Raw genomic sequence first — 14,601 nt, 5'->3', positions numbered from 1 at the left:
GTTTCAGAAAAGGCATTGTAGCAAACCAAAAAAGAAATTTTAAGCGCAGCAGAGTAACCAGCGCACATACCTGTTAGCTCAGGTGAGTTTAAAAGGCTGCTGTTGATAACAAGGGCATTTGCTAAATAGATGGTGTGTGTGCAACAATATACTGAAAGGTCAATTATATTGTGCAGCTTATCTCACCACCTGTAGTTATTTAGGTGAAAGCTCCAAAATGCTTGCCTAATATGTCTGTTTATCCAAAAGGAAGTAAAAAGGGAGAGCTAGAAAGATAGCATTGCATCACATTACATGGCAATGCAATGCACAGTTGCTGAAGTTGAACCAAAATGAGCTTGTAATCTGGCTTCTGCAACTTTGAACATGAAAAATCCAATGAGGAGAAGAAAAGCAAAGCCAAAGAGTCCATCCCAAAATCCGACAAACAAGCAAAATGAACAAAAAACATTGAATTCAATTCTTTCTGATTTTAGAAACTGCATTAAAGAAGGGGTGCACCGGTCCTGGAGATACTGCAATACCAGGTCAATGCGTGGAGTGGACAGAGCAAGCTCTTTTTCCATCTCCCTGTTCTAAAAATCCATTTAATATATGGTCCCCAGATAGGGGACGTATCAGATATTAAACTGATAAGAACAGATACTACACTTGATCTTAGCCAAAAGGCCGAGAAGCGATAACCAGAATTGGTTTCAAACTACGGAGCCACCCAAGGATCCTGAAAAGTCCATTTGTGGAGATGAGCTCCTGGACTCCCGTTAAGAAGACATGTTGTCAACCTCTAGATCCCTTACATGCCTGCACTTTTCGGCTTGCTGCTGCTGCAATCCACGCGTTTTAGATCTGCATAACTCCACCTCTTTAAACACAGCACCTTCACCCCCTGCTGTTCCCACCCGCCTCAACACCGTTGGAAGGGAGGAGAACCAATTAAGGCGGGGGGTGGGGTGGAACGAGCAGCTGTCTACCCTTAGCAGGAGGGCTCCTGATTACATACCTCTCCTGCTGCTGCTGCTGCTGGCTGTCCAGCAGCAGACTGAAGGTGGCTGCTGCTGTGCACAGGTATATAAAGGCTCAGAGCCTATTATGACACGCGCAGCCAGCGTTCCATTGCCACATTCCATCTACTGCAGGCAGGATACCTGGCTGGCTGAATGTCGCTGAGAAGCTCACAGAGACCGCCATAAGCAACAGTTTAACAGAATGCCACAGACTAATCAACCAAACTTTTTGGGTTGGGTTCTCTTTTATAGTCTGCAGGCATTAAATGAAAGAAGTCAGTGTTCCAGCAGAAGGAGACAACGTTTCAGAAAAGGCATTGTAGCAAACCAAAAAAGAAATTTTAAGCGCAGCAGAGTAACCAGCGCACATACCTGTTAGCTCAGGTGAGTTTAAAAGGCTGCTGTTGATAACAAGGGCATTTGCTAAATAGATGGTGTGTGTGCAACAATATACTGAAAGGTCAATTATATTGTGCAGCTTATCTCACCACCTGTAGTTATTTAGGTGAAAGCTCCAAAATGCTTGCCTAATATGTCTGTTTATCCAAAAGGAAGTAAAAAGGGAGAGCTAGAAAGATAGCATTGCATCACATTACATGGCAATGCAATGCACAGTTGCTGAAGTTGAACCAAAATGAGCTTGTAATCTGGCTTCTGCAACTTTGAACATGAAAAATCCAATGAGGAGAAGAAAAGCAAAGCCAAAGAGTCCATCCCAAAATCCGACAAACAAGCAAAATGAACAAAAAACATTGAATTCAATTCTTTCTGATTTTAGAAACTGCATTAAAGAAGGGGTGCACCGGTCCTGGAGATACTGCAATACCAGGTCAATGCGTGGAGTGGACAGAGCAAGCTCTTTTTCCATCTCCCTGTTCTAAAAATCCATTTAATATATGGTCCCCAGATAGGGGACGTATCAGATATTAAACTGATAAGAACAGATACTACACTTGATCTTAGCCAAAAGGCCGAGAAGCGATAACCAGAATTGGTTTCAAACTACGGAGCCACCCAAGGATCCTGAAAAGTCCATTTGTGGAGATGAGCTCCTGGACTCCCGTTAAGAAGACATGTTGTCAACCTCTAGATCCCTTACATGCCTGCACTTTTCGGCTTGCTGCTGCTGCAATCCACGCGTTTTAGATCTGCATAACTCCACCTCTTTAAACACAGCACCTTCACCCCCTGCTGTTCCCACCCGCCTCAACACCGTTGGAAGGGAGGAGAACCAATTAAGGCGGGGGGTGGGGTGGAACGAGCAGCTGTCTACCCTTAGCAGGAGGGCTCCTGATTACATACCTCTCCTGCTGCTGCTGCTGCTGGCTGTCCAGCAGCAGACTGAAGGTGGCTGCTGCTGTGCACAGGTATATAAAGGCTCAGAGCCTATTATGACACGCGCAGCCAGCGTTCCATTGCCACATTCCATCTACTGCAGGCAGGATACCTGGCTGGCTGAATGTCGCTGAGAAGCTCACAGAGACCGCCATAAGCAACAGTTTAACAGAATGCCACAGACTAATCAACCAAACTTTTTGGGTTGGGTTCTCTTTTATAGTCTGCAGGCATTAAATGAAAGAAGTCAGTGTTCCAGCAGAAGGAGACAACGTTTCAGAAAAGGCATTGTAGCAAACCAAAAAAGAAATTTTAAGCGCAGCAGAGTAACCAGCGCACATACCTGTTAGCTCAGGTGAGTTTAAAAGGCTGCTGTTGATAACAAGGGCATTTGCTAAATAGATGGTGTGTGTGCAACAATATACTGAAAGGTCAATTATATTGTGCAGCTTATCTCACCACCTGTAGTTATTTAGGTGAAAGCTCCAAAATGCTTGCCTAATATGTCTGTTTATCCAAAAGGAAGTAAAAAGGGAGAGCTAGAAAGATAGCATTGCATCACATTACATGGCAATGCAATGCACAGTTGCTGAAGTTGAACCAAAATGAGCTTGTAATCTGGCTTCTGCAACTTTGAACATGAAAAATCCAATGAGGAGAAGAAAAGCAAAGCCAAAGAGTCCATCCCAAAATCCGACAAACAAGCAAAATGAACAAAAAACATTGAATTCAATTCTTTCTGATTTTAGAAACTGCATTAAAGAAGGGGTGCACCGGTCCTGGAGATACTGCAATACCAGGTAAATGCGTGGAGTGGACAGAGCAAGCTCTTTTTCCATCTCCCTGTTCTAAAAATCCATTTAATATATGGTCCCCAGATAGGGGACGTATCAGATATTAAACTGATAAGAACAGATACTACACTTGATCTTAGCCAAAAGGCCGAGAAGCGATAACCAGAATTGGTTTCAAACTACGGAGCCACCCAAGGATCCTGAAAAGTCCATTTGTGGAGATGAGCTCCTGGACTCCCGTTAAGAAGACATGTTGTCAACCTCTAGATCCCTTACATGCCTGCACTTTTCGGCTTGCTGCTGCTGCAATCCACGCGTTTTAGATCTGCATAACTCCACCTCTTTAAACACAGCACCTTCACCCCCTGCTGTTCCCACCCGCCTCAACACCGTTGGAAGGGAGGAGAACCAATTAAGGCGGGGGGTGGGGTGGAACGAGCAGCTGTCTACCCTTAGCAGGAGGGCTCCTGATTACATACCTCTCCTGCTGCTGCTGCTGCTGGCTGTCCAGCAGCAGACAGAAGGTGGCTGCTGCTGTGCACAGGTATATAAAGGCTCAGAGCCTATTATGACACGCGCAGCCAGCGTTCCATTGCCACATTCCATCTACTGCAGGCAGGATACCTGGCTGGCTGAATGTCGCTGAGAAGCTCACAGAGACCGCCATAAGCAACAGTTTAACAGAATGCCACAGACTAATCAACCAAACTTTTTGGGTTGGGTTCTCTTTTATAGTCTGCAGGCATTAAATGAAAGAAGTCAGTGTTCCAGCAGAAGGAGACAACGTTTCAGAAAAGGCATTGTAGCAAACCAAAAAAGAAATTTTAAGCGCAGCAGAGTAACCAGCGCACATACCTGTTAGCTCAGGTGAGTTTAAAAGGCTGCTGTTGATAACAAGGGCATTTGCTAAATAGATGGTGTGTGTGCAACAATATACTGAAAGGTCAATTATATTGTGCAGCTTATCTCACCACCTGTAGTTATTTAGGTGAAAGCTCCAAAATGCTTGCCTAATATGTCTGTTTATCCAAAAGGAAGTAAAAAGGGAGAGCTAGAAAGATAGCATTGCATCACATTACATGGCAATGCAATGCACAGTTGCTGAAGTTGAACCAAAATGAGCTTGTAATCTGGCTTCTGCAACTTTGAACATGAAAAATCCAATGAGGAGAAGAAAAGCAAAGCCAAAGAGTCCATCCCAAAATCCGACAAACAAGCAAAATGAACAAAAAACATTGAATTCAATTCTTTCTGATTTTAGAAACTGCATTAAAGAAGGGGTGCACCGGTCCTGGAGATACTGCAATACCAGGTCAATGCGTGGAGTGGACAGAGCAAGCTCTTTTTCCATCTCCCTGTTCTAAAAATCCATTTAATATATGGTCCCCAGATAGGGGACGTATCAGATATTAAACTGATAAGAACAGATACTACACTTGATCTTAGCCAAAAGGCCGAGAAGCGATAACCAGAATTGGTTTCAAACTACGGAGCCACCCAAGGATCCTGAAAAGTCCATTTGTGGAGATGAGCTCCTGGACTCCCGTTAAGAAGACATGTTGTCAACCTCTAGATCCCTTACATGCCTGCACTTTTCGGCTTGCTGCTGCTGCAATCCACGCGTTTTAGATCTGCATAACTCCACCTCTTTAAACACAGCACCTTCACCCCCTGCTGTTCCCACCCGCCTCAACACCGTTGGAAGGGAGGAGAACCAATTAAGGCGGGGGGTGGGGTGGAACGAGCAGCTGTCTACCCTTAGCAGGAGGGCTCCTGATTACATACCTCTCCTGCTGCTGCTGCTGCTGGCTGTCCAGCAGCAGACTGAAGGTGGCTGCTGCTGTGCACAGGTATATAAAGGCTCAGAGCCTATTATGACACGCGCAGCCAGCGTTCCATTGCCACATTCCATCTACTGCAGGCAGGATACCTGGCTGGCTGAATGTCGCTGAGAAGCTCACAGAGACCGCCATAAGCAACAGTTTAACAGAATGCCACAGACTAATCAACCAAACTTTTTGGGTTGGGTTCTCTTTTATAGTCTGCAGGCATTAAATGAAAGAAGTCAGTGTTCCAGCAGAAGGAGACAACGTTTCAGAAAAGGCATTGTAGCAAACCAAAAAAGAAATTTTAAGCGCAGCAGAGTAACCAGCGCACATACCTGTTAGCTCAGGTGAGTTTAAAAGGCTGCTGTTGATAACAAGGGCATTTGCTAAATAGATGGTGTGTGTGCAACAATATACTGAAAGGTCAATTATATTGTGCAGCTTATCTCACCACCTGTAGTTATTTAGGTGAAAGCTCCAAAATGCTTGCCTAATATGTCTGTTTATCCAAAAGGAAGTAAAAAGGGAGAGCTAGAAAGATAGCATTGCATCACATTACATGGCAATGCAATGCACAGTTGCTGAAGTTGAACCAAAATGAGCTTGTAATCTGGCTTCTGCAACTTTGAACATGAAAAATCCAATGAGGAGAAGAAAAGCAAAGCCAAAGAGTCCATCCCAAAATCCGACAAACAAGCAAAATGAACAAAAAACATTGAATTCAATTCTTTCTGATTTTAGAAACTGCATTAAAGAAGGGGTGCACCGGTCCTGGAGATACTGCAATACCAGGTAAATGCGTGGAGTGGACAGAGCAAGCTCTTTTTCCATCTCCCTGTTCTAAAAATCCATTTAATATATGGTCCCCAGATAGGGGACGTATCAGATATTAAACTGATAAGAACAGATACTACACTTGATCTTAGCCAAAAGGCCGAGAAGCGATAACCAGAATTGGTTTCAAACTACGGAGCCACCCAAGGATCCTGAAAAGTCCATTTGTGGAGATGAGCTCCTGGACTCCCGTTAAGAAGACATGTTGTCAACCTCTAGATCCCTTACATGCCTGCACTTTTCGGCTTGCTGCTGCTGCAATCCACGCGTTTTAGATCTGCATAACTCCACCTCTTTAAACACAGCACCTTCACCCCCTGCTGTTCCCACCCGCCTCAACACCGTTGGAAGGGAGGAGAACCAATTAAGGCGGGGGGTGGGGTGGAACGAGCAGCTGTCTAACCTTAGCAGGAGGGCTCCTGATTACATACCTCTCCTGCTGCTGCTGCTGCTGGCTGTCCAGCAGCAGACAGAAGGTGGCTGCTGCTGTGCACAGGTATATAAAGGCTCAGAGCCTATTATGACACGCGCAGCCAGCGTTCCATTGCCACATTCCATCTACTGCAGGCAGGATACCTGGCTGGCTGAATGTCGCTGAGAAGCTCACAGAGACCGCCATAAGCAACAGTTTAACAGAATGCCACAGACTAATCAACCAAACTTTTTGGGTTGGGTTCTCTTTTATAGTCTGCAGGCATTAAATGAAAGAAGTCAGTGTTCCAGCAGAAGGAGACAACGTTTCAGAAAAGGCATTGTAGCAAACCAAAAAAGAAATTTTAAGCGCAGCAGAGTAACCAGCGCACATACCTGTTAGCTCAGGTGAGTTTAAAAGGCTGCTGTTGATAACAAGGGCATTTGCTAAATAGATGGTGTGTGTGCAACAATATACTGAAAGGTCAATTATATTGTGCAGCTTATCTCACCACCTGTAGTTATTTAGGTGAAAGCTCCAAAATGCTTGCCTAATATGTCTGTTTATCCAAAAGGAAGTAAAAAGGGAGAGCTAGAAAGATAGCATTGCATCACATTACATGGCAATGCAATGCACAGTTGCTGAAGTTGAACCAAAATGAGCTTGTAATCTGGCTTCTGCAACTTTGAACATGAAAAATCCAATGAGGAGAAGAAAAGCAAAGCCAAAGAGTCCATCAAAAATCCGACAAACAAGCAAAATGAACAAAAAACATTGAATTCAATTCTTTCTGATTTTAGAAACTGCATTAAAGAAGGGGTGCACCGGTCCTGGAGATACTGCAATACCAGGTCAATGCGTGGAGTGGACAGAGCAAGCTCTTTTTCCATCTCCCTGTTCTAAAAATCCATTTAATATATGGTCCCCAGATAGGGGACGTATCAGATATTAAACTGATAAGAACAGATACTACACTTGATCTTAGCCAAAAGGCCGAGAAGCGATAACCAGAATTGGTTTCAAACTACAGAGCCACCCAAGGATCCTGAAAAGTCCATTTGTGGAGATGAGCTCCTGGACTCCCGTTAAGAAGACATGTTGTCAACCTCTAGATCCCTTACATGCCTGCACTTTTCGGCTTGCTGCTGCTGCAATCCACGCGTTTTAGATCTGCATAACTCCACCTCTTTAAACACAGCACCTTCACCCCCTGCTGTTCCCACCCGCCTCAACACCGTTGGAAGGGAGGAGAACCAATTAAGGCGGGGGGTGGGGTGGAACGAGCAGCTGTCTACCCTTAGCAGGAGGGCTCCTGATTACATACCTCTCCTGCTGCTGCTGCTGCTGGCTGTCCAGCAGCAGACTGAAGGTGGCTGCTGCTGTGCACAGGTATATAAAGGCTCAGAGCCTATTATGACACGCGCAGCCAGCGTTCCATTGCCACATTCCATCTACTGCAGGCAGGATACCTGGCTGGCTGAATGTCGCTGAGAAGCTCACAGAGACCGCCATAAGCAACAGTTTAACAGAATGCCACAGACTAATCAACCAAACTTTTTGGGTTGGGTTCTCTTTTATAGTCTGCAGGCATTAAATGAAAGAAGTCAGTGTTCCAGCAGAAGGAGACAACGTTTCAGAAAAGGCATTGTAGCAAACCAAAAAAGAAATTTTAAGCGCAGCAGAGTAACCAGCGCACATACCTGTTAGCTCAGGTGAGTTTAAAAGGCTGCTGTTGATAACAAGGGCATTTGCTAAATAGATGGTGTGTGTGCAACAATATACTGAAAGGTCAATTATATTGTGCAGCTTATCTCACCACCTGTAGTTATTTAGGTGAAAGCTCCAAAATGCTTGCCTAATATGTCTGTTTATCCAAAAGGAAGTAAAAAGGGAGAGCTAGAAAGATAGCATTGCATCACATTACATGGCAATGCAATGCACAGTTGCTGAAGTTGAACCAAAATGAGCTTGTAATCTGGCTTCTGCAACTTTGAACATGAAAAATCCAATGAGGAGAAGAAAAGCAAAGCCAAAGAGTCCATCCCAAAATCCGACAAACAAGCAAAATGAACAAAAAACATTGAATTCAATTCTTTCTGATTTTAGAAACTGCATTAAAGAAGGGGTGCACCGGTCCTGGAGATACTGCAATACCAGGTCAATGCGTGGAGTGGACAGAGCAAGCTCTTTTTCCATCTCCCTGTTCTAAAAATCCATTTAATATATGGTCCCCAGATAGGGGACGTATCAGATATTAAACTGATAAGAACAGATACTACACTTGATCTTAGCCAAAAGGCCGAGAAGCGATAACCAGAATTGGTTTCAAACTACGGAGCCACCCAAGGATCCTGAAAAGTCCATTTGTGGAGATGAGCTCCTGGACTCCCGTTAAGAAGACATGTTGTCAACCTCTAGATCCCTTACATGCCTGCACTTTTCGGCTTGCTGCTGCTGCAATCCACGCGTTTTAGATCTGCATAACTCCACCTCTTTAAACACAGCACCTTCACCCCCTGCTGTTCCCACCCGCCTCAACACCGTTGGAAGGGAGGAGAACCAATTAAGGCGGGGGGTGGGGTGGAACGAGCAGCTGTCTACCCTTAGCAGGAGGGCTCCTGATTACATACCTCTCCTGCTGCTGCTGCTGCTGGCTGTCCAGCAGCAGACTGAAGGTGGCTGCTGCTGTGCACAGGTATATAAAGGCTCAGAGCCTATTATGACACGCGCAGCCAGCGTTCCATTGCCACATTCCATCTACTGCAGGCAGGATACCTGGCTGGCTGAATGTCGCTGAGAAGCTCACAGAGACCGCCATAAGCAACAGTTTAACAGAATGCCACAGACTAATCAAACTTTTTGGGTTGGGTTCTCTTTTATAGTCTGCAGGCATTAAATGAAAGAAGTCAGTGTTCCAGCAGAAGGAGACAACGTTTCAGAAAAGGCATTGTAGCAAACCAAAAAAGAAATTTTAAGCGCAGCAGAGTAACCAGCGCACATACCTGTTAGCTCAGGTGAGTTTAAAAGGCTGCTGTTGATAACAAGGGCATTTGCTAAATAGATGGTGTGTGTGCAACAATATACTGAAAGGTCAATTATATTGTGCAGCTTATCTCACCACCTGTAGTTATTTAGGTGAAAGCTCCAAAATGCTTGCCTAATATGTCTGTTTATCCAAAAGGAAGTAAAAAGGGAGAGCTAGAAAGATAGCATTGCATCACATTACATGGCAATGCAATGCACAGTTGCTGAAGTTGAACCAAAATGAGCTTGTAATCTGGCTTCTGCAACTTTGAACATGAAAAATCCAATGAGGAGAAGAAAAGCAAAGCCAAAGAGTCCATCCCAAAATCCGACAAACAAGCAAAATGAACAAAAAACATTGAATTCAATTCTTTCTGATTTTAGAAACTGCATTAAAGAAGGGGTGCACCGGTCCTGGAGATACTGCAATACCAGGTCAATGCGTGGAGTGGACAGAGCAAGCTCTTTTTCCATCTCCCTGTTCTAAAAATCCATTTAATATATGGTCCCCAGATAGGGGACGTATCAGATATTAAACTGATAAGAACAGATACTACACTTGATCTTAGCCAAAAGGCCGAGAAGCGATAACCAGAATTGGTTTCAAACTACGGAGCCACCCAAGGATCCTGAAAAGTCCATTTGTGGAGATGAGCTCCTGGACTCCCGTTAAGAAGACATGTTGTCAACCTCTAGATCCCTTACATGCCTGCACTTTTCGGCTTGCTGCTGCTGCAATCCACGCGTTTTAGATCTGCATAACTCCACCTCTTTAAACACAGCACCTTCACCCCCTGCTGTTCCCACCCGCCTCAACACCGTTGGAAGGGAGGAGAACCAATTAAGGCGGGGGGTGGGGTGGAACGAGCAGCTGTCTACCCTTAGCAGGAGGGCTCCTGATTACATACCTCTCCTGCTGCTGCTGCTGGCTGTCCAGCAGCAGACTGAAGGTGGCTGCTGCTGTGCACAGGTATATAAAGGCTCAGAGCCTATTATGACACGCGCAGCCAGCGTTCCATTGCCACATTCCATCTACTGCAGGCAGGATACCTGGCTGGCTGAATGTCGCTGAGAAGCTCACAGAGACCGCCATAAGCAACAGTTTAACAGAATGCCACAGACTAATCAACCAAACTTTTTGGGTTGGGTTCTCTTTTATAGTCTGCAGGCATTAAATGAAAGAAGTCAGTGTTCCAGCAGAAGGAGACAACGTTTCAGAAAAGGCATTGTAGCAAACCAAAAAAGAAATTTTAAGCGCAGCAGAGTAACCAGCGCACATACCTGTTAGCTCAGGTGAGTTTAAAAGGCTGCTGTTGATAACAAGGGCATTTGCTAAATAGATGGTGTGTGTGCAACAATATACTGAAAGGTCAATTATATTGTGCAGCTTATCTCACCACCTGTAGTTATTTAGGTGAAAGCTCCAAAATGCTTGCCTAATATGTCTGTTTATCCAAAAGGAAGTAAAAAGGGAGAGCTAGAAAGATAGCATTGCTTCACATTACATGGCAATGCAATGCACAGTTGCTGAAGTTGAACCAAAATGAGCTTGTAATCTGGCTTCTGCAACTTTGAACATGAAAAATCCAATGAGGAGAAGAAAAGCAAAGCCAAAGAGTCCATCCCAAAATCCGACAAACAAGCAAAATGAACAAAAAACATTGAATTCAATTCTTTCTGATTTTAGAAAGTGCATTAAAGAAGGGGTGCACCGGTCCTGGAGATACTGCAATACCAGGTCAATGCGTGGAGTGGACAGAGCAAGCTCTTTTTCCATCTCCCTGTTCTAAAAATCCATTTAATATATGGTCCCCAGATAGGGGACGTATCAGATATTAAACTGATAAGAACAGATACTACACTTGATCTTAGCCAAAAGGCCGAGAAGCGATAACCAGAATTGGTTTCAAACTACGGAGCCACCCAAGGATCCTGAAAAGTCCATTTGTGGAGATGAGCTCCTGGACTCCCGTTAAGAAGACATGTTGTCAACCTCTAGATCCCTTACATGCCTGCACTTTTCGGCTTGCTGCTGCTGCAATCCACGCGTTTTAGATCTGCATAACTCCACCTCTCTAAACACAGCACCTTCACCCCCTGCTGTTCCCACCCGCCTCAACACCGTTGGAAGGGAGGAGAACCAATTAAGGCGGGGGGTGGGGTGGAACGAGCAGCTGTCTAACCTTAGCAGGAGGGCTCCTGATTACATACCTCTCCTGCTGCTGCTGCTGGCTGTCCAGCAGCAGACTGAAGGTGGCTGCTGCTGTGCACAGGTATATAAAGGCTCAGAGCCTATTATGACACGCGCAGCCAGCGTTCCATTGCCACATTCCATCTACTGCAGGCAGGATACCTGGCTGGCTGAATGTCGCTGAGAAGCTCACAGAGACCGCCATAAGCAACAGTTTAACAGAATGCCACAGACTAATCAACCAAACTTTTTGGGTTGGGTTCTCTTTTATAGTCTGCAGGCATTAAATGAAAGAAGTCAGTGTTCCAGCAGAAGGAGACAACGTTTCAGAAAAGGCATTGTAGCAAACCAAAAAAGAAATTTTAAGCGCAGCAGAGTAACCAGCGCACATACCTGTTAGCTCAGGTGAGTTTAAAAGGCTGCTGTTGATAACAAGGGCATTTGCTAAATAGATGGTGTGTGTGCAACAATATACTGAAAGGTCAATTATATTGTGCAGCTTATCTCACCACCTGTAGTTATTTAGGTGAAAGCTCCAAAATGCTTGCCTAATATGTCTGTTTATCCAAAAGGAAGTAAAAAGGGAGAGCTAGAAAGATAGCATTGCATCACATTACATGGCAATGCAATGCACAGTTGCTGAAGTTGAACCAAAATGAGCTTGTAATCTGGCTTCTGCAACTTTGAACATGAAAAATCCAATGAGGAGAAGAAAAGCAAAGCCAAAGAGTCCATCCCAAAATCCGACAAACAAGCAAAATGAACAAAAAACATTGAATTCAATTCTTTCTGATTTTAGAAACTGCATTAAAGAAGGGGTGCACCGGTCCTGGAGATACTGCAATACCAGGTCAATGCGTGGAGTGGACAGAGCAAGCTCTTTTTCCATCTCCCTGTTCTAAAAATCCATTTAATATATGGTCCCCAGATAGGGGACGTATCAGATATTAAACTGATAAGAACAGATACTACACTTGATCTTAGCCAAAAGGCCGAGAAGCGATAACCAGAATTGGTTTCAAACTACGGAGCCACCCAAGGATCCTGAAAAGTCCATTTGTGGAGATGAGCTCCTGGACTCCCGTTAAGAAGACATGTTGTCAACCTCTAGATCCCTTACATGCCTGCACTTTTCGGCTTGCTGCTGCTGCAATCCACGCGTTTTAGATCTGCATAACTCCACCTCTTTAAACACAGCACCTTCACCCCCTGCTGTTCCCTCCCGCCTCAACACCGTTGGAAGGGAGGAGAACCAATTAAGGCGGGGGGTGGGGTGGAACGAGCAGCTGTCTACCCTTAGCAGGAGGGCTCCTGATTACATACCTCTCCTGCTGCTGCTGCTGCTGGCTGTCCAGCAGCAGACTGAAGGTGGCTGCTGCTGTGCACAGGTATATAAAGGCTCAGAGCCTATTATGACACGCGCAGCCAGCGTTCCATTGCCACATTCCATCTACTGCAGGCAGGATACCTGGCTGGCTGAATGTCGCTGAGAAGCTCACAGAGACCGCCATAAGCAACAGTTTAACAGAATGCCACAGACTAATCAACCAAACTTTTTGGGTTGGGTTCTCTTTTATAGTCTGCAGGCATTAAATGAAAGAAGTCAGTGTTCCAGCAGAAGGAGACAACGTTTCAGAAAAGGCATTGTAGCAAACCAAAAAAGAAATTTTAAGCGCAGCAGAGTAACCAGCGCACATACCTGTTAGCTCAGGTGAGTTTAAAAGGCTGCTGTTGATAACAAGGGCATTTGCTAAATAGATGGTGTGTGTGCAACAATATACTGAAAGGTCAATTATATTGTGCAGCTTATCTCACCACCTGTAGTTATTTAGGTGAAAGCTCCAAAATGCTTGCCTAATATGTCTGTTTATCCAAAAGGAAGTAAAAAGGGAGAGCTAGAAAGATAGCATTGCATCACATTACATGGCAATGCAATGCACAGTTGCTGAAGTTGAACCAAAATGAGCTTGTAATCTGGCTTCTGCAACTTTGAACATGAAAAATCCAATGAGGAGAAGAAAAGCAAAGCCAAAGAGTCCATCCCAAAATCCGACAAACAAGCAAAATGAACAAAAAACATTGAATTCAATTCTTTCTGATTTTAGAAACTGCATTAAAGAAGGGGTGCACCGGTCCTGGAGATACTGCAATACCAGGTCAATGCGTGGAGTGGACAGAGCAAGCTCTTTTTCCATCTCCCTGTTCTAAAAATCCATTTAATATATGGTCCCCAGATAGGGGACGTATCAGATATTAAACTGATAAGAACAGATACTACACTTGATCTTAGCCAAAAGGCCGAGAAGCGATAACCAGAATTGGTTTCAAACTACGGAGCCACCCAAGGATCCTGAAAAGTCCATTTGTGGAGATGAGCTCCTGGACTCCCGTTAAGAAGACATGTTGTCAACCTCTAGATCCCTTACATGCCTGCACTTTTCGGCTTGCTGCTGCTGCAATCCACGCGTTTTAGATCTGCATAACTCCACCTCTTTAAACACAGCACCTTCACCCCCTGCTGTTCCCACCCGTCTCAACACCGTTGGAAGGGAGGAGAACCAATTAAGGCGGGGGGTGGGGTGGAACGAGCAGCTGTCTACCCTTAGCAGGAGGGCTCCTGATTACATACCTCTCCTGCTGCTGCTGCTGCTGGCTGTCCAGCAGCAGACTGAAGGTGGCTGCTGCTGTGCACAGGTATATAAAGGCTCAGAGCCTATTATGACACGCGCAGCCAGCGTTCCATTGCCACATTCCATCTACTGCAGGCAGGATACCTGGCTGGCTGAATGTCGCTGAGAAGCTCACAGAGACCGCCATAAGCAACAGTTTAACAGAATGCCACAGACTAATCAACCAAACTTTTTGGGTTGGGTTCTCTTTTATAGTCTGCAGGCATTAAATGAAAGAAGTCAGTGTTCCAGCAGAAGGAGACAACGTTTCAGAAAAGGCATTGTAGCAAACCAAAAAAGAAATTTTAAGCGCAGCAGAGTAACCAGCGCACATACCTGTTAGCTCAGGTGAGTTTAAAAGGCTGCTGTTGATAACAAGGGCATTTGCTAAATAGATGGTGTGTGTGCAACAATATACTGAAAGGTCAATTATATTGTGCAGCTTATCTCACCACCTGTAGTTATTTAGGTGAAAGCTCCAAAATGCTTGCCTAATATGTCTGTTTATCCAA

General features: G+C 44.8%; 11 non-coding genes across 11 annotated transcripts; all 11 read right to left on the bottom strand.

Annotated features, from left to right (window-relative positions):
* Positions 1-490: 490 nt before the first annotated feature.
* LOC141183723 (U2 spliceosomal RNA) lies at positions 491-681 on the bottom strand. The gene has a single exon (XR_012258549.1). It is a non-coding gene; the product is annotated as a U2 spliceosomal RNA (small nuclear RNA).
* Positions 682-1,796: 1,115 nt separating this feature from the next.
* Positions 1,797-1,987, bottom strand: LOC141183722 (U2 spliceosomal RNA). Its single transcript, XR_012258548.1, has one exon. It is a non-coding gene; the product is annotated as a U2 spliceosomal RNA (small nuclear RNA).
* A 1,115-nt stretch (positions 1,988-3,102) lies between these two features.
* LOC141183202 (U2 spliceosomal RNA) lies at positions 3,103-3,293 on the bottom strand. The gene has a single exon (XR_012258202.1). It is a non-coding gene; the product is annotated as a U2 spliceosomal RNA (small nuclear RNA).
* A 1,115-nt stretch (positions 3,294-4,408) lies between these two features.
* On the bottom strand, positions 4,409-4,599 carry LOC141183720 (U2 spliceosomal RNA). The gene has a single exon (XR_012258546.1). It is a non-coding gene; the product is annotated as a U2 spliceosomal RNA (small nuclear RNA).
* A 1,115-nt stretch (positions 4,600-5,714) lies between these two features.
* On the bottom strand, positions 5,715-5,905 carry LOC141183201 (U2 spliceosomal RNA). Its single transcript, XR_012258201.1, has one exon. It is a non-coding gene; the product is annotated as a U2 spliceosomal RNA (small nuclear RNA).
* Positions 5,906-7,019: 1,114 nt separating this feature from the next.
* LOC141183719 (U2 spliceosomal RNA) lies at positions 7,020-7,210 on the bottom strand. Its single transcript, XR_012258545.1, has one exon. It is a non-coding gene; the product is annotated as a U2 spliceosomal RNA (small nuclear RNA).
* Positions 7,211-8,325: 1,115 nt separating this feature from the next.
* LOC141183718 (U2 spliceosomal RNA) lies at positions 8,326-8,516 on the bottom strand. The gene has a single exon (XR_012258544.1). It is a non-coding gene; the product is annotated as a U2 spliceosomal RNA (small nuclear RNA).
* Positions 8,517-9,627: 1,111 nt separating this feature from the next.
* On the bottom strand, positions 9,628-9,818 carry LOC141183717 (U2 spliceosomal RNA). Its single transcript, XR_012258543.1, has one exon. It is a non-coding gene; the product is annotated as a U2 spliceosomal RNA (small nuclear RNA).
* A 1,112-nt stretch (positions 9,819-10,930) lies between these two features.
* On the bottom strand, positions 10,931-11,121 carry LOC141183716 (U2 spliceosomal RNA). The gene has a single exon (XR_012258542.1). It is a non-coding gene; the product is annotated as a U2 spliceosomal RNA (small nuclear RNA).
* Positions 11,122-12,233: 1,112 nt separating this feature from the next.
* LOC141183714 (U2 spliceosomal RNA) lies at positions 12,234-12,424 on the bottom strand. Its single transcript, XR_012258541.1, has one exon. It is a non-coding gene; the product is annotated as a U2 spliceosomal RNA (small nuclear RNA).
* Positions 12,425-13,539: 1,115 nt separating this feature from the next.
* On the bottom strand, positions 13,540-13,730 carry LOC141183713 (U2 spliceosomal RNA). The gene has a single exon (XR_012258540.1). It is a non-coding gene; the product is annotated as a U2 spliceosomal RNA (small nuclear RNA).
* Positions 13,731-14,601: the final 871 nt, after the last annotated feature.

This window comes from Phyllobates terribilis, unplaced genomic scaffold, assembly GCF_046119375.1.
Source record: "Phyllobates terribilis strain yellow unplaced genomic scaffold, ASM4611937v1 Scaffold_38__1_contigs__length_12584779, whole genome shotgun sequence".
Classification (NCBI taxonomy): Eukaryota; Metazoa; Chordata; class Amphibia; order Anura; family Dendrobatidae; genus Phyllobates; species Phyllobates terribilis.
Note: the sequence above shows the minus strand (reverse complement) of the source record. Positions and strands in the feature narration are given on the sequence as shown.